General features: G+C 37.6%; 1 protein-coding gene across 8 annotated transcripts in view; it reads right to left on the bottom strand.

The window, feature by feature from the left end:
• Window positions 1–20,177, bottom strand: part of TMEM131 (transmembrane protein 131) — a 192,948-nt gene that overhangs the window by 128,265 nt on the left and 44,506 nt on the right. The window lies entirely within an intron of this gene.

The raw sequence follows: 20,177 nt of genomic DNA, 5'->3' as shown, positions 1-20,177 counted from the left end.
TATTTTTAAAATATACTGCTTGATGGTGATGGTTAAAGAGAAAAATATGACTAATACTTTGGGATCTTAGCAACTATGAAGTGCCTGAAACTAAAACAATACAACCCAATTAAAAAAGTTTTAACAACCTAAAGGCTATGTAAGCCACTTGCAAGATATTTATTCCTGCCACACTGCCAGAAAGCACAAAATACTAAAATTCATTAGATGCAGCTGATTATTTCCACATAGATTAACTGAAAATATCAAAAGCACAGAGGAAAGATCACTAGAGGATTTTATTTTCCCCCCAAATGATAAGGTAAAGTTGTGTATCATTTGCTCTTCTATAGTGATGACAGGACCTGGGATCAATGGTAGAAACTGATTTGCTGGGAGAGAGGGGCAAGGAAAATGGCAAAAGGAGATTATTCTGTTTCAAGAAAACCAATACAATGCAAAAGACAAGATATTTAAAAAGCTAATGTACTTTTCCCATACAGTTCAGCAACTGTGCTCCTAAGTATTTACTCAAGTGATTTGAAAACTTATGTCCACACAAAAATCTACAAGCAATAACTTACAGCAGCTTTTTTCATAATCACCAAAAACTGGATAAAAGATATCCTTCAGTAAGTGAATAAAAGAGACAAATGTAGATTATTGACACAATGGACTATATCTTGGTGATAAAGAGTAAAAGAAAGGGCTACGAGCCCTATGATTTCAAGTATAGTGCATTCTGGAAAAGGCAGAGATGGTATAAAGATCCGTTGCTAGGGGTTTGGAGAGAGAAAGGAAGGGTGAAATAAGTAAAGCACAGGAAATTTTCCAAAGTGGTGAAACTCTTTTGTGTGATACTGTGATGGTAGATGCAAATTGACACTGCATTTGTCAAAACAGAACTTTACAGCTCAAAGAGTGAACCTACTGTATGCAAATTAAAAAAAAATCATTTAGGAGAACAGACATCCCAGAGCAGACTACAGAATGTGACAATTTATCTATATTACAAAGCTATGAAACCACATCACTGAAGGCTAGGTGGGGTGGAAAAAGGTGCTAACCTAAGTGATTTGGAAATGAGTGGAATCTCTAAGAATTAAGGCAAAAGAAACTGTATATAATAAGCACTATACTCTAGCCAATAAAGTTATTTCCAACAGAGGTTGGGTTAACCATCCCAGGGATGCTATATGTATATACTGGTATTGAACAATTAAATATATAGATGGTGGGTGACGAGAGTCAGATTTCTCACTGTTGGAAGAGGAGTTTACACAAAAGCAAGGGGAACGAGGCTAGAATGGTTCATGAGGTATGGGTTAGAGTTGGCAACAACAGTACAAACTCATGTTGAGCTTAATACAGATAGACAGTTACATATAGAAATATTTATGGATATGTATACACACAGGTTCGTACAACTCATATATTTTCTTGCCCTGCCCGTTAAGAGGGGCTAAAAGCAATTATAACCCAGTAGCAAAAAGGACCTAGATCTTATGTTCTTTTACCATTCTCCCATAAAAGGAACTGAACTGGGGCTTCTCGGAGAAATGGCTGAATCTAGGACTGGGGCAGAAAATATATGAGAGGAAACAGAAGCAACTTATGGTGCCAGAAAGAAGAAAGTTCTAAATCCAACTAATCAACCAACCAACCAAAAAACATAAAAACCTACATTGATGGGAATATGTCAAAGAGATGTAAAAGTTATTAACATAAAGAGTTCCCAAATGACCAAAGCTAGAACAACATGAGCAATTATACGTCATGCAGTACGGAATTAAAACGCAAAGTGTAAAGTAAATATCTATGAGTTCACACTGGTATAAATAAATGAATGAATAAATAAACAGTGGGGGAGAAGAGACAAAACTTTCAGGCAAAAGAATTCTAATAATTTACGTATAAACTCTTCTATTTAGAAGTGGAGCATAACTCCCCACTCTTTAAGCATGGGATGCTCATAGGGACTACCTTCTAAAGAAAACAGTATGGAAAAGACCAAAAAAAAAAAAAAAAAAAAGAGAGAGAGAGAGAATAACTTCACAACGCAGAAACCAGACAAATGTTACCTCAGTCACTTGTTGATCAAGGTCAGCATCCACAGTGAAGAGTCACATTGATAGTACCTGTGATATGCCACAACAAAAATGGCACTTTATCTCTGTGGTTTCCTCCCCAAATCACATAAGCCAGTCTCATCATGAGAACACCACCAGACAAGTCCTAGCTGAGGGACATCGTACAAAATACCTGACCAATATACTTCTAAAAACTGTCAGGGTTATTGAAAACAAGAAAAGTCTCAGAAACTGTCACAGACCAGAGAAGCCTAAGGAGACATGACTACTAAATATAATGTGGTATCTTAGATGAGATCCTCAAAAAGAAAAAGGAAATTAGGTGCAAACTAGGGAAATCTGAATAAAATACAAACTTTAGTTAATAATGATGTGCTGGAGTTCCCGTCTCGGCTATGGTTAACGAATCCGACTAAGAACCATGGGGTTGCGGGTTCGATCCCTGGCCTTGCTCAGTGGGTTAAGGATCCGGCGTTGCCATGAGCTGTGGTGTAGGTTGCAGACATGGCTTGGATCCTGTGTTGCTGTGGCTCTGCTGTATGCTGGCGGTTATAGCTCTGATTCCACCCCTAGCCTGGGAACCTCCATATGCTGCAGAAGCGGCCCAAGAAATGGCAAAAAGACAAATAATAATAATAATAATAATAATAATAATAATAATGTGCTAATACTGGTTCATTAATTGTAAAAAAAAAAAAAAAGTACCATGTTAATAACAGGGCAAACTAAGGAAGGGTATATGGGAACTCTGTACTATATCTGGGATTTTAATATAAAGCTGAAACTGTTCTAAAATAAAAAGCTTGTGTTTTTGTTTTTTTTTTTTAAACCATGAAATAACGGCATTTCATTTGGCTTAATATGACAGTCATTGACTCCTCTTTGTTGGGTCTTTGGCTATTCATGGAAGAAGCCTACTATCTAACCCCATGTGCCTGGCTTTTCTAGTGTGACCAAATCTGAAAGTCACCAGCAAAGAAGATGTGAGCTAACTGGATCCTTCACCTACTTGGATGGTGTCTTTCTTGCTTGCTGAGTATCAATTTCCCCTTTTTCTAGCAATCGCATCCTAATTTTATTTGGGGGAATCCCTGTCCTCTGTGTCGGGTATTGCCCTTTAACCACAGTGCCAACTTGCTCTGCCCTGCTCATTCCCCACCAGTTGCTAGTATACGGAGAACATTCAATAGTAGTGATGGTGTGAATAAAATCCCACCTTTCTGCTCAGGTACAAATACGAGAATTCACCCTCACTGATATGAATGAATTCTTTCTGGTTAACTCCAGTTCTAGCTTGCAGCTCAATTTCAAAAGTGAGATCCGAGCTAATGGAATTACTGACAGAGAGCACCTGTGGAGTGCACAAAAATATCTCCAAATAAAGTGATAAAACATTCAGAAAAATAGGAATATGAATGGAAAAGGCTCCATTCAACTCACTCATCCTACTTCTCTTCCCTCCCCTCACCTCTAGACATAGAGTGAAATTTTGGATGACCCAGAAAAAAATCTCATCCCTTCCTCCTAAAAGGTGGAGACCTTTTAACATAAAGTGAAATTTTAGATGATTCAGAAAACCTTTTTTTTGGTCTTTTTGCCATTTCTTGGGATGCTCCCGTGGCATATGGAGGTTCCCAGGCTAGGGGTCAAATCAGAGCTGTAGCCACCGGCCTACGCCAGAGCCATAGCAACACCGGGATCCGAGTCGCATCTGCAACCTACACCACAACTCACGGCAACGCCAGATCCTTAACCCACTGAGCAAGGCCAGGGATCAAACCCACAACCTCATGGTTCCTAGTCGGGTTTGTTAACCACTGAACCACGACGGGAACTCCCAGAAAACCTTTTTGTCATACTCCTGTTGAATATAGATTTGCTACAGATGAACTAACAAGAATTAACTTAACAGCCAGATACGAAGCAACAGACAACTAGTCTAGTTCCCCATTAGAAGCCTTCTATCTAGTTAGCGGAAAAAACAGAAAAGTAATACAAATATACTATTATGGTGGCTGCTATTAGAATTAGGATATAATGATCAACACATAAATTCCTATCATCACGCTGGATCAGATCTTTAAAGATAACTAAAGAAAAAAAAAGCAGTAGCACAATTTGGTGGTATATTGTATCTTTAGCTAGGAGATTTTTTAAAAAACATGAGTTACCTTAGTTGAAAAAAATTAAGAGCAGGAGTTATTTTATAAAGTTCTAAAAAGAAAATATTGTGTTACACATCCTTCAAAGATGTAGAAATGAATATGATTTAACTCTGGCATCAAACAAATTAGTGTATTTTGCTTTAAATGATCAATCATAATAGCTTCAAATCATACACCTAGAAAAACAGAACTGACAACATGTCAATCACCACTTAATCACTTCATTAAGCTATAAATTACAAAAAAAGTAACCAAACCAAGTCAATTCCCACATCTCTAGATTTGAAACCATAACCGACAGCTACTTTATCTCTGGAGAATTTTTGTCCCTAATTTTATACACTGAAGTAATCCAGATCTGTCCCAACGCTCCCCAGTTAAAGCAGCAACCAGATATAACAGAAATAAGAGTAACATCTAATAATTACCGACCATGATGTTATTATACTTCAAACCAATCTATGACATGGACGTCACGGATTCCATTTGAAGATAAGCAGGCACAGGGGTTAGGCTCGAGGTCACTCAGAAAGAAAGTGGCTAGAGAGGAGCCATAAATTTTAGCAACAGCATCCCAGAACCTATGCTTCTAAACCCAACACTATTTATTTTCAAAGTCAAGTGATACTAATGCTCATGACCAAGAGTGCCTCCAAGCAGCCTAATTTTTAAAATATTTCCAATAACAAGGAAGGAAAGGAGGATATACAAACACAAGGGATTTTATTTCTGGCATTTATGATTCTATTGGCATTTTGTGAAGCTGGGCTCTGTAAGATCTACTTTGAGCTCCTCATATTCACCCACATCACGATATCTGAGAGTAACAAAAACATTTATTTTCAATGTAAAAAAATCTCAGTGTGTCAGTTACTTAACCATTTACTTTCAAAACAGAAGATCAGAAATTGAGTTTACTTCCCTATTTCATTTAGTAGAGAATGACATTCATAAGATAAAAACACCTTCACTTGAAAGGCAAATCTTTCTTTATTATAATTAGGGTTTGTTCAGGGTTTTTTTTTTTTTCCCCTTTTTTCTTTTAGGTAGAATCTTTTTTTTCAGAATACTGCAAGCGATAACCCGATAAAATGTTGTTTTCATACATCTTTTACAATAATCCATGAAAATAATGAATGCTGTAAATAATGCACAGAAATATATGTCATTTGGGGTGTGTGTCCGTGTATACGTGTGTGTGTGTGTGTGTGTGTGTGTGTACACCAGGGCACACAGGCAAGACTTAAAAGGACCTCAACTTCTGTGTCAAACAGCCACCTTGCCTGGGACACTCTTGTCACAGTTGGTATCTCCTTCTTCAAGTCTCAGCCTTAGCACTACGCTCAGGGGCCCCCAGCGACTACTCCAAGCACCTCCCCGTTCCCTCTATCACATGCCCTACTTGAACTCTTATCACAACTGGTAAATAAATAGTTTCTGGTTTGCTTGTTAACTACCACAAAGTATGGAAAAGGGAAAAAAAGCAGTATTGGTTAAGATGATGATCACATTATTATTTCAGAATTAATAACTGTTAATGATACTAATCTCTCTCTTATAGTTACACTTGCTCCGGATTTTACTTCAACAAAAGACTTGGTAACAAGTATTTTTGAACATTCTGGGCTAGGTTTGCACGGTCCCTTCTACCCATGAAGATACTCCCCAATAGATCTTAGAGTCAATGCAATCCTTATCAAAATCCTACCTCGCTTTTTTCCAAATTGACAAATTGATCTTAAAATTCTTAAGAAAATGTGAGAAACCCATAACAGCCAAAACAATTTTGACTAAGGACATAGTGGAGGACTCACATTTCCTGATTTGAAAACTTACTACAAAGCTACTCTATAATGACAATGTGGTACTAAAAACAGAAACAAATACATAGATCAATAGAAGAGAATTGAGAATCCAAAACCCTCACATTAATGATCAATTCATTTATGGCAAGAGTACTGAGACAATTCAAAGGAAGAAAAGATAGCTTGTTCAACAAGTAGTGTTGAGACAACTGGGTATCTGCATGCATAGCAATGAAGCTGGACCCTACCTCTCACTGTATGTAAATATTAACTCAAAATGGAGCAAAGACCTTGGTGTAAGAACTAAAACTTTAAAACCTTCCTAGGTAACAGAGATAAATCTTCATAACCTTGGATGAGGCAATATTTCTAAGCTAGGAGAGCTAAGCAATGAAAGAAAAATACATAAATTGGACTTTATGAGAATTAAGATCCCTATGCTTCAAAGGGTTCTATAAAGAAAATGGGGGAGGGGGGGCGGAGAGTAAAAAGAAGGAGTTCCTTGGTGGTGTAGTGGGTTAAAGATCCAGAGGGTCACTGCTCTGGCTTGGGTCACTGCTGTGGCATGGGTTTGATCCCTGCCTGGCAATTTTCACATGCTATGGGAGAGTGGGAGGTAGGAAGAGAAGGAAAGAGAGAGAGAAAGAGGAAGAAAGGGAGGGAGGGAGGAAGGAAGAGATTACCCAGAGAATAGAAGATTTTTACAACTGATTTATCTGGGAAGGGTTATGTATGGAAAATATGTATGACTTGCAAAGACAAATACCCCAATTTAAAAAAAAAATGACAAGGGATTTGAACAAACATTTCTCTAAAAGACATATAAATAGCAATAAAAAAGGTGCTCAAAATCAGTTCTCAGGGAAATATAACTCAGAACCAAAACAAGATACCACTCCACTCATATTAGGATGGCAATAATCAAAAAGACAGACAAGGCATTCCCATTGTGGCTCAGCAGAAACAAATCTGACTAGCATCCATGAGGACACAGGTTCGATCCCTGGCCTTGCTCAATGGGTTAAGGATCTAGTACTGCCATGCACTGTGGTGTAGGTCGCAGACACAGCACTGATCTGGTATTGCTGTGGCTGTAGCGTTGGCCAGCGGCTATAGCTCTGATTCGATCCCTAGCCTGGGAACCTCCATATGTCATGGTGCAGCCCTAAAAAACAAACAAACAAAACAATAGTAAGTATTGGTAAGGATATGAAGAAATTGGAAAGCCAGTCAGTTGCTTGTGGGAGTAAAACATGGAATAGTCACTTTGGAAAACAGTGTGGAAGTTATTCAAAGATGTAAACACAGAGTTACCAAAGACACAGCAATTCCACTCATATATGTAAATGAGTGAACTGAAATGTGCATACAAAAACTTACACACAAATGTTCACAGCATCATTATTCATAAGAGCCAAAAAGTAGAAACAACCTAAGCGTCCCTGACTAATGAATGGTAAACAAAATGTGGTGAATCCATACAATAAAATATTTCTCAGCCACCGAAAAAGAATGAATTCCTGATACATGCTACAACATGGATAAACCCGAAAAGATAATACTACATGAACTAAGCCAGATACAAAAGACCACATTTTATTTATGGTCCTATTTACATGAAATATGCAGAATAGGAAAATCCACAGAAATAAAAGTAGATTAAATAACAGTTTGCTAGGGGCAGGGAGGAAATGGGGTGTGACTCTAATGTGTATGAGGTTTCTTTTGGGGGTGGTGAAAATATTTTAAAATAAGACCGGAGTGACAGTTGAACAAATTTGAATATACCAAAAAAAAAAAAAAAAAAAAAAAAAAACCCCACTCAACTGTATACTTTAAAAAGGTGAATTTATGATATAGGAAATTATTCTTCATTATTTTAAAATTCAAAAAGATAGCACATGGTTTTGTGTTCTATTCCCTAAATGTTTTCTTAAAAGGCTGTCTGAATGGCATTTTAAATAGTGTGGAGCTATGGGACAAAATGTGAACTCTACTCCTGAAGAGCTTCAAGCTTAATAGTTCTTCCATGTATTGAAATTCATTTTTTAGTGTGTACATGTTGGGTTGGGGACACAGGGGGAATACATAGCAAATGATAAAGCAAATGCAGCAAACTGTCAACAACAGGTGAATCTGGGTGAAGGTGTATGAGTTTTTTACTCTATTTTGATTCTTATAAATTTCCTGAAAGTTTGAAAATATTGCAAATAAAAAGTTTAGAAAAAAGTCATTTATACAAGATTTATAAAAATGTGAATGTTTAAACATACTCAAAACAACAACAACAACAACAACAACAAAACCACATACTGGGCTAGCAAATCTCTCCTTACTTACTTATATCAAGTGGGAAATACTGATCGTAGAGGTGTTCGGTAGCCCAAGTGCTGCCACAGATTAACTGTGACAAAAATAATAAGCTGCTAAAGCATCTATGACTACACGGGTATTATAGCCATCTTAAAACTGTCAGTTAAAATTATATGCCAACTCAACTATTGTGCAAGGATTTTATATTGTACATCCACTATGCAATCATTTATTACGAAATGTATGGTGTATATATGTAATATCTATGTTGTATATATGAATACAATACATAACATCATTTTTTTTTGGCCACGCTGGTGGGATGCAAAGTTCTCTGACTAGGGATCAAACCCATGTCACAGAAGTGACTGGAGCCACTGCAGTGACAATGCTGGATCCTTAACCTGCTGTGCCATAGGAGAACTCCCATAACACTGTATTTTAAAGGAAGGAATCATCCATATCTTATTTCTTAATAATTTTAATGAGTAATTTTTATTTTTAATTATTTATTGAAGTATAGTTGATTTATGATGTTGTCAATTTCTGCTGTACAGACATATCTTATTAATATAGTTCTTATCCCACATGCCCAAAGAAACCAATATAAGATATTGAAAATTTATAGCAAATTAAGCCTAAAATAAATGTAAATCAGGGAGTTCTCGTCCTGGCACAGTGGTTAACAATTCTGACTAGGAACCATGAAGTTGTGGGTTCGATCCCTGGCCTTGCTCAGTGGGTTAAGGATCTGGCATTGCCGTGAGCTGTGGTGTAGGTCACAGACTCGGGTAGGATCTGGTGTTGCTACGGCTGTGGCATAGGCTGGCAGCTACAGCTCTGATTAGACCCCTGGCCTGGGAACCTCCATATGTGCGGGTGCGGCCCTAGAAAAGACAAAAAAAAAAAAAAAAGGAAGAAAGAAATGGAAATCAACAAAATAGAAAATAGAGAAAAAACAAAGAAATCAAAAGCTTTTTGTTTGAGAAGATGTATAAAATTGATAAACCTCTAGCCAAACTTGTCAGCAAAGAAAACTCACATATTAGAAACGTAGAAATGGAATTTCTGTCATGCCTCAGTGGAAACGAATCTGACTAGCATCCATAAGGACGCAGGTTCAACCCCTGGCCTCACTCAGTGGGTTAAGGGTCTGGCGTTGCCATGAGCTGTGGTGTAGGTCACAGGTATGGCTGGGATCTGATGCTGCTACAGCTGTGGGTAGGCCAGCAGTTGCAGCTCCTAGCCTGGGAAACTCCATATGCCAAGGGTATGGCCCTAAAAAGAGAAAAAAAAAAAAAGAAAAGAAAAGAAACATAAGAAATGAGAGAATGGGCACATGACTACACTTTCTACAGACATAAAGCTAGTAAGGTAGTATCATTAAAAATTCTGTCAGTATAGTCAACAATTCAGATTATATGGATAAATTCCTTCAAAGACTCAAAATGATCAGTTTTTTTAAAAAAAGTTAACTTGACTAGCCGTATGTATATTAAAGAAGTTATTTTGTAGTTAAAAATCTCACAAAGAAAACTCTAGGCCCATCCAGACACACTGAGTAATTGTCCTAAATATTTAAAGAAGAAAATATACCAATTCATTATAAACTCAGAATACAGAAAAGGAAAAACTTCCCAACTCACTGTATGAAGCCATCATTACTGTGATACCAAAAACAACGACATTAAAAGAAAAGAAAAATTATGGATCAACATCCTTCATTATTGTGGATGCAAAAATTCTCAGTAAAATTTCAGCTAATATAATCCATTAATATATAAAAAGGATAAATACATCATCGCCATGTAGGGTTTATCCAAGGAATGCAATATTGCTTTAACATTCTTAAAAAAAAAAAAAAAGTAATCCGACCCATAGAACTAAAAAAATAAAATCAATAACCCCACCGAATATTAAAAAAAAAAAAAATCTCAAAAGATGCAGGGAAACCATTTGACAAAATTCATCATCCTTCCATGATAAAAAGCTCTTGGCAAAGAAAAGGAACTTCCTTAAACTCATAAAAGTCATTTAGAAAAGACATAGCTTATTATACTAAATGGTGAAGGACAAAAATACCTTTCCTCTAAGATCAGAACAAAGGAAGGATATTCCCTCTCACCACTGCTATTCAACATCATAAAGAATGGATATGTGTACATGACTAATTGAATCACCTTGTTGTACAGCAGAAATTATCACAACACTATTCTTCAATAAAACATTAAAAGTAAAAATGTAAAAAAAAGAAGTAAAAGCATACAGATTGAAAAAGAAAATAAATTCAATATTGTTAAAAGACCAACTCTCCCCAAATTGATCTAGACATTCAATGAAATTTTTTTTTTAATGACCTCACCCCTGACACATGGAAATTCCTAGGCCAGGGACTGAATATGAACTGCAATTGAGACCTACACCACAGCTGCTGCTGAAACACTGGATCCTGTAACCCACTGTGCCTGGCTGGGGATCAAACCCAAGCTTCAGCAGCAGCACAAGTAGCTGCAGTCAGATTCTTAACCCACTACGCCACAGCAGAAACTCCTTCAATGCAATTCTAATCAAAATCTCGGCAGGCTTTTTTGGTAGGAATCTGCAAGATGATTCTAAAATGTATATGAGAGACTGGTGGGGATTAAAGTGGAAGACTAGAAGGACTGGAGCTCAAGTTCTCTCCTAAAAACAACAAAATTTACAACCACATGCTGAGGAATCTTCAAACAAATGGACCGGAAACCTTCACAAAGATATCCTACCCCAGAAGACAAAGAGGACACAACATCAAGAGGAAGGAGAGTGATTACGTGATATAAGCAACCCCATACCTCCTGGGTGGGAAGCCCACAGACTGGAAACTAACTGGTTCACAGAGACTCACCTACAGGAGTGAAAGTTCTGAGCCGCACATCATACCGCAACGTGTGGGGATCTGGCACTGGGAGAAAGAGCCCCTGGATAATCTGGCATTGAAGGCCAGTGGGGCTTGTGAGCAGGAGCTCCACAGGACTGGGGGGAACGGAGACCCCATTCTTAAAAGGTGCACACAGACTTTCATGTGCACTGGGTCCCAGGGCAAAGCAGTCTCCATAGGAATCTGGGTCAAACCTGACTGCAATTCTTGGAGGACCTCCTGGGAAAACAGGGGTGAATGTGGCTTGTTGTGAGGGAAGGACATTGGAAGCAAAGCTCTCAGGAATATTCAGCAGCCGGCCTTTCTCTGGAGGTGGCCATTTTGGGAAAATCTGGCACCACCCATCAGCACTGAGAAGCCCCAGTGCAAACAACAATCCAGGTGGGATCACAGCCACACCCCTCAGTAAACAGGCTGCCTAAAGACCCCCCCCCCCCCCAGGCAAACAGCCCCACCTCTAATCCCATCCAGAGACAAAGCCCTACCCACCAGAGGGACAGGAATCAGCTCCACCTACCAGTGGGCAGGCATCAGTACCTCCCATCAGGAAGCCTACAGCAAGCCCTGTACCAACTTCAGCCACAAGGGTGGCAGACACCAGAAGTAACAGAGGCTACAACTCTACCATCTGTAAAAAGGTCACCAAACCAAAAACCTATAAAAATGGAAAGACGGAGAACTCTAATTCAGATGAGAGAGAAAGAAAAAACCCTAGAAAATCAGCTAAGTGATCAGGAGATTCTCAGCCTCCAGGAAAAAGACTTCAGACTGTTGATGCTGAAGATGATGCAAGACATTGGAAATAAACTGGAGGCAAACATGGATAACTTACAGGAAACACTGACCAAAGAGATACAAGATATAAAACTTAAACAAGAAGAGATGCAAAATACAATAACTGAAATTAAAAACTCACTAGAAGCAGCTAACAGCAGAATACAGGAGGCAGAAGAACAAATAAGCAAGGTGGAGGACAGACTAGTGGAAATTACAGATGTGAAAAAGAGAAAAAAATTGAAAACAAATGAAGAGAGTCTCAGAGAACTATGGGACAACATCAAACGCACCAACATCTGTATTATAGGGGTGCCAGAAAGAGAAGAGATAGAGAAGGAGACAGAAAAAATATTCCAAGAGATAATAGCCAAAAACTTCCCTAGCATGGGAAAGGAACCACTCACTCAAATCCAGGAAGCACAATGAGTACCATATAAAATAACCCCAAGGAGGAACACCCTGAGACACATATTAATCAAACTGACCAAACTTAAAGACAAAGAGAAAATATTGAAGGCAGCTAGGGAAAAGAAACAAATAACATACAAGGGAATCCCGATAAGGTTATCAACGGATTTTTCAGCAGAAACTCTGCAAGCCAGAAGGGAGTGGCATGATATACTTAACATGATGAAAGGAAAAAACCTCCAACCAAGATTACTTCACCCAGCAAGGCTCTCATTCAGATTTGAAGGAGAAATCAAAAGCTCCACAGATAAGCAAAAGCTAAGAGAATTCAGCAACACTACACCACCTTTAAAACAAATACTAAAGGAACTTCTCTAGGTAGAAAAGGCCACAACCAGAAACAGAAATACCACAAATGACAAGGCTCACCAGTAAAGGTATATACACAGTAAAGACACGAAATCATCCACACACAATTATGCCACCCAAATCAGAAATCGTGAGAAAAGGAGCGTACAAATGCAGGACACTGGAGATGCACTTGCAATTAAGAGACCAACAACTTAAAACAACCTCATATACATATAGACTCTTAGATCAAAACTTCAGAATAACTGCAAACCAAAAATCCACAATTGATACACAAATAAGAAAAATCACCTCAAATACAACACTAAAGATATTATCAAACTAGAAGAGGAGAGAACAAGGGAAGAAGGGAAGAAAAAAGAGCAACAACAACAACAAAAATCCAAAGCAATTAATAAAATGTCAATAAGAACATACATATCAATAATTACCTTAAATGTTAATGGACTAAATGCCCCAACCAAAAGACACAGACTGGCTGAATGGATACAAAAACAAGATCCATAATATGCTGTCTTCAAGAGACCCACTTCAATTCTAGGGACACATACAAATTGAAAGTGAGAGGATGGAAGAAAATATTCCATGCAAAGGAGAATCAAAAGAAAGCTGGAGTAGCAATACTCATATCAGACAAAATAGACTTTAAAATGAAGAATATTTTAAGGGACAAGGAATGTCACTACCTAATGATCAAAGGATCAATCCAAGAGGAAGATATAACAACTTTAAATATCTACACACCCAACATAGGTTCACCACAATATATAATGCAACTGCTAACGTCATAATAGTAGGGGACTCTAACACCCCACTTAAAGCAATGACAGATCATCCAGACAGAAAATCGGTAAGGAAACACAGGCCCTGAATGAAGCATTAGACCAGATGGACTTTAGGAGAGTCCATCCAAAAGCAACAGAATACACATTCTTCTTAAGTGCACATGGAATATTCTCTAAGATTGATCACATCCTGGGCTACAAATCCAACCTCGGTAACTTTAAGAAAACTGAAATCTTATTAAGCATCTTTTCCAACCACAACACTATATGACTGGAAATCAACAAGAAAAAAGATGTAAAAAAACACAAATACGTGGAGACTAAACAACATGCTACTAAACAACCAATGGATCACTGAAGAAATCAAAGAGGAAATTTAAAAATACCTACAAGCAAATGACAACAAAGATAGGACACTCCAAAACTTATGGGATGCAGCAAAAGCTGTTCTAAGAGGAAAGTTTATAGCAATACAAGCTCACCTCAGGAAACAAGAAAAAGCTCAACTCAACAAGCTAACTTTACATCGAAAGCAGCTAGAGAGAGCAGAACAGACAAGACCTAAAGTTTAGTAGAAGGAAGGAAATCATAAAGATCAGAGCAGAAATCAATGAAATAGAAACAAAGAAACCCATAGAAAAGATCTACGAAATGAAAAGCTGGTTCTTTGAAAAGATCAACAAAATTGATAAACCCTTAGCCAGACTTATCAAGAAAAAAAAGAGAGAGGACTCAAAAAAAAATAGAAATGAAAAAGGAGAAGTAAACAATGGACATCACAGAAATACAAAGAATCATAAGAGACTACTATATGCAGCTATACGTAAATAAAATGGAAAACCTAGAAGAAATGGACAAATTCTTAGAAAAGTACAATCTTCCAAGACTAAACGAAGATGAAATAGAAAAGGTGACTCGACCAGTCACAAGTACTGAAATTGAAACTGTGATTTAAAAACTTCCAATAAATAAAAGTCCAGGACAAGATGGCTTCACAGGCGAAATCTATCAAACATTTAGAGAAGAGCTAACACTTCTCCTTCTGAAACTATCTCAAAAAATTGCAGAGGAAGGGATACTCCCAAACTCATTCTATGAGGCCACCATCACCCTGATACCAAAACCAGACAAAGATACCACAAAAAAAGAAAACTACAGGCCAATTTCACTGATGAACAGCAATGCAAAAATCCTCAACAAAATACTAGCAAACTGCATCCAACAGTACATTAAAAGGATTGTACATCATGATCAAGTGGGATTTATCCCAGGGATGCAAGGGTTCTTCAACATCCAAAAAACAATGTGTGATATACCATATTAACCAACTGAAGAATAAAAACCACATGATCCTCTCAACAGATGCAGAAAAAGCCTTTGACAAAATCCAACACCCATTTCTGAAAAATCCCTTCAGAAAGGGCATAGAGGGAACCTACCTCAACATAATAAAGGCCACATATGACAAACCCACATCAAACACCATTCTCAATGGTGAAAAGCTGAAAGAATTCCCGCTGAGATCAGGAACAAGACAAGAATGTCCACTCTCGCCACTACTCTTCAACATCGTTTTGGAAGTCCTAGCCACAGCAATCAGAGAAGTAAAAGAGATAAAAGGAATCCAAATTGGAAAGGAAGAAGTAAAACTATCCGTATTTGCAGATGACATGATACTATACCTAGAGAATCCTAAAGACTCTACCAGAAAACTGTTAGAGCTCATCCATGAATTTGGCAAAGTCACAGGATACAAAATTAATACACAGAAATTGACTGCATTTCTATATACTAACAATGAAAGATCAGAAAGAGAAATTAGGGAAGCAATCCTATTTACCATCACAACCAAAAGAATAAAATACCTAGGAATAAACCTACCTAAAGAAACAAAAGACCTGTACTCTGAAAACTATAAGACACTGATGAAAGAAATCAAAGAGGACACAAATAGATGGAAAGACATACCATGTTCTTGGATTGGGAGAGTTAATATTATCAAAATGACCACACTACCCAAGGTAATCTATAGATTCAATGCAATTCCTATCAAACTACCACGGACATTTTTCACATAACTACAACAAAATATTTTGAAGTTTGTTTGGAAGCACAAAAGACCCAGAATAGTCAAAGACATCCTGAAAAAGAAAAATGGAGCTGGAAGAATCAGGCTCTCTGGCTTCAGACTATACCACAAAGCAACAATCATCAAAATAGTATGGTACTGTCACAAGGACAGAAATATAAATCAGTGGAACAGGATAGAAAACCCAGAATTAAACCCACACACCTACAGCCAACTAATCTATGACAAAGGAGGAAAGGATATACAATGGAGAAAGAACAGCTTGTTCAATAAGTGGTGCTGGGAAAACTGGACAGCCACATGAACAAGAATGAAATTAGAACACTCCCTAACACCATACACAAAAATCAACTCCAAATGGATTAAAGACCTAGATATAAGACCAGATATTATAAAACTCTTATTAGAGAAAACCATAGGCCAAACACTCTGACATAATGACAGCAACATCTTCTCAGCTCCACCTCTGAGAGTAATGAAGTAAAAACAAAAATAAACAAATGGGACTTAATCAAACTTAAGTTTCTGCACAGCAAAGGAAACCCTAAACAAAACAAAAAGACAACCCACAGAATGGGAGAAAGTCTTTGCAAATGAATTGACTGACAAGGGATTCATCTCCAAAATTTATAAACACCTTCTGCAGCTCCATACCAAAGAAACAAACAACACCATCAAAAAATGGGCAGAAGATCTAAATACACAATTCTCCAAAGAAGAAATACAGATGACCAAAAACAAACAAACAAAAAAAAACAAAAAAAAACATGAAAAGATGTTCAACATCACTCATTATTAGAGAAATGCAAATCAAAACCACTATGAGGTACCACCTTACACCAGCTAGAATGGCCATCATCCAAAAGTCTACAAACAATAAGTGCTCAAGAGGGCGTGGAGAAAAAGAAACCCTAGTACACTGTTGGTGGGACTGTACATTGGTGCAACCACTGTGGAAAACAGGATGGAGATTCCTCAGAAAACTAAACATAGAACTACCACTTGATCCAGCAATCCCCACTCCTGGGCATCTATCCAGAGAAAACCATGACTCACAAAGACACCTATACTCTGATGTTCATTGCAGCACTATTTTCAATAGTCAAGACATGGAAACAACCTAAATGTCCATTGACAGAGGAGTGGATCAAGAAGAGGTGGTACATATTACACAATGGAATATTACTCAGCCATTAAAAGGAACGAAATACCAGCATTTTTAGCAACATGGATGGGCCTAGAAATTATCATGCTAAGTGAAGCATGAGACACCAACATCAAATGCTTTCACTGCCATGTGGAATCTGAAAAAAGGACAGACTGAACTTCTTGGCAGAACAGATGCTGACTCACAGACATTGAAAAACTTATGGTCTCCAAAGGAGACAGTTTGGGGGATGGGGGGATGTGCTTGGGTTGTGGGATGGAAATCCTGTGAAAGTGGATTGTGATGATCATTATACAATTACAGATGTGATAAAAAAAAAGAATGGAAAAAAATTTAAAAATAAAGCTTTAAGGCTTTAAAAATGCAAAAAAACAGTTCCCTTTCTCACTCACTGACTTTATTTAATGGCCTCTGAAATTAAAAATCCTAGCAGTCTGAATAAACTTAATGAATACCTACAAATGAGAGCTCTCCTAATTGGGCTCTTTATTTTACTAAGATTATCGTGGCATCTCAGGTAAGAAAATGAATAGTTATGTCAATTCCCCAAACCGAATCACTCTGAACTGGAGTTTCATTAACATTGGTTCGCAAAGGTAACTGTAGCAAGAATTCCATTAACAGTAACACATTTCTTCAAGTTTTAATTAAATCTCTCCTATTTATGTAACGTTTAAGATTACTCTTTACTGTAGGAGGGGGGGGAAAGTGAGAACCTTCATATAAACTAGTCCTTTTAATGACAAATACTTCTGTATGCTCCAAAATTGTAACTTTGTGTAAATATATACCTTCTATTTTCTAAAATAGTCCTCAAACCTTACTTTTAGAATGGTTTCATAGTTGGAGAAGGGAAATAATAATACATGTTAATTTAAAAGCAATTTTAAGTCTTTGATGAGGAAGAAAAAATGAAAGAGTAGGAAAGGAAAAAAAGAGGAAGAATCGATTACCTTTCAAAAAATACAGCTGTATGAGAGAATTATTATGACATCCGCCTAATAGATCTTTACTCCAAAATTACTCCCAGCATACTCTCTAGATTCCAGTGATTTATTTATTTATTTATTTTTGTCTTTTTACTATTTCTTGGGCCGCTCCCGCGGCATATGAAGGTTCCCAGGCTAGGGGTCAAATCGGAGCTGTAGCCACCGGCCTACGCCAGAGCCACAGCAACTCGGGGTCCGAGCTGCGTCTGCAACCTACACCACAGCTCACGGCAACGCCGGATCCTTAACCCACTGAGTAAGGGCAGGGATCGAACCCGCAACCTCATGGTTCCTAGTCGGATTCGTTAACCACTGTGCCATGACGGGCATGTTTTTACCAGCTGCGCCCAATAGCTGCATGCAGAAACAAGTAAACTTATATTAGAAGAAATTAATAAGTACAAGAGGAATCCAGATTAGCTATCTCTGTTGCAGACTCTGATCCTATCAATACACTAGCCAATTTCTCTTTCTGTTTACCTCTCATCCTATCCAGCAATCACTCTCTCTGTGGTCAGAGTCTTAGACAATATGATGTTAGATGTTTGTATCCTATAAGTTCCCTGAGGGAGATTGTGGTTAACATTACATGTACGTTGTGATTAACTTCAGATTAAACAGCACTTCTATTCATGAATATTACGACTCTACCTTCATACCAGATGTGGATATACTCTAGTTTTTGCCAGACTAAGATCTTTAGTCTCTCTCTTGTTCTTATGTTCTCCCCAAACTCTGGGAATAGGCTGAAGACCTTTGCCTGATCCTCCTGGGTTGACATAATCATATCCTTCTGTTGCAGACAGTGTATGTGATCTCTTTGACCAGTAGAGCAGACTCATCTCCATGCAAAGAAAGGTCAATTGCCTTTCTCTCTCTCTATCCCATTTCTCAGGTACTTTTTAATCTAGAATCTTTGCTATTTTCAGAACTGACTTTACCTATTTTGTTTAATGTTTTACTTCCTCATTCTTTGCTTTAAAAAAAAAAAAACACTTTTTAAATTTTTCTTCGCATTTTTACTCTGAGATCTCATGTCATTATTTCCTCTATTCTTTTTTCAATGGATTCATCTATTTACTACTTTAATGTTCTTTTTGCCATCACTTTTAGGTTACAGGATCAGAATAGAAACAAATTGGATTGTGGCACTAAGGAGAAAAGTGTGTCTTACAACAAGTGGGAATTAGTTAGAAACCAGAAAATTATTAAGTTCAAACTTAGCCAAGGTTTTCTGTAGACTACAGAAAGAATTCACGAAAGAGACACCAGCAAAATTCTCCAGGTTGGTAGAAAGTTGATCCTAGTTGATCAATGGAACTCAAGAGTTTCATTTAATCAAGATTCTCATTTATCATTAAACTTTATACTTTCAACAATTGCACTGTTCTGGTAAAAATCTACTCTTAAGTATCATTACCCAGAGTTATGAAAAAATGAAAAAATAACCAAGTTGCTGTGGCTGTGGCACAGACCAACAGGTGCAGCTCCAATTCGATCCCTAGCCTGGGAACTTCCATAAGCCATAGGTGTGGCCCTAAAAAACAAAAAAAAGCACAAGCCTTAGTTTTTCCATACATAACATGTACATAAGAACACAGCACATATCCTTAGGTTATTTGTAAGGATTAAGTTAAGCAGTGTACACAAAGTGCTAGTTTCAAGAACACAGCAAGAATTTTTTTTTTTTTTTTGGTCTTTTTGTCTTTTTGCATTTTCTAGGGCTGCTCCTGGGGCATATGGAGGTTCTCAGGCTAGGGGTCTAATCGGAGCTATAGCCACCGGCCTACGCCAGAGCCACAACAACACGGGATCCGACCCACATCTGTGACCTATACCACAGCTCACAGCAACACTGGATCCTTAACCCACTGAGCAAGGCCAGGGATCGAACCTGCAACCTCATGGCTCCTAGTCGGATTCGTTAACCACTGTGCCACGACGGGAACTCCCAGGAAGAATTATATTATCTTTACTATTATTTTATCATTATCATTGCTGCTGCTACTGCTATTATTATTATTATTTTTTAGATTGCTATGAGACTGGACCTCTTCCCATCACCTAAGCCATTTAAGCCAAGAGCGAGGTGTACACTCTTTACCTATGAGTACTGAATTTAGAAGAGTTAATCCATATTATGAGAACCTGTTTAATATGCCAATAGTCATTTATCCTGCACGTGCTGGCCTTAAGAATGTAATGTGAATATCTTGATAGAATAATTTTATTTCTAGAGAAAGTGTATCTAAGTATTGTTTTCTCATTAAAATTTAGTTTATATTACTCTTTAAAATTAAGAAAAATCTATTTCTAGTGCTAA

The sequence above is a fragment of the Sus scrofa genome, chromosome 3, assembly GCF_054392235.1.
Source record: "Sus scrofa isolate SSC_HxYL_T2T_F1_AM1 chromosome 3, Sscrofa_HxYL_maternal_Yorkshire_Landrace_v2.0, whole genome shotgun sequence".
In the NCBI taxonomy this organism is placed as follows: Eukaryota; Metazoa; Chordata; class Mammalia; order Artiodactyla; family Suidae; genus Sus; species Sus scrofa.
The sequence above is the reverse complement of the archived record's forward strand: the minus strand, read 5'-3'. Positions and strand labels throughout refer to the sequence as shown.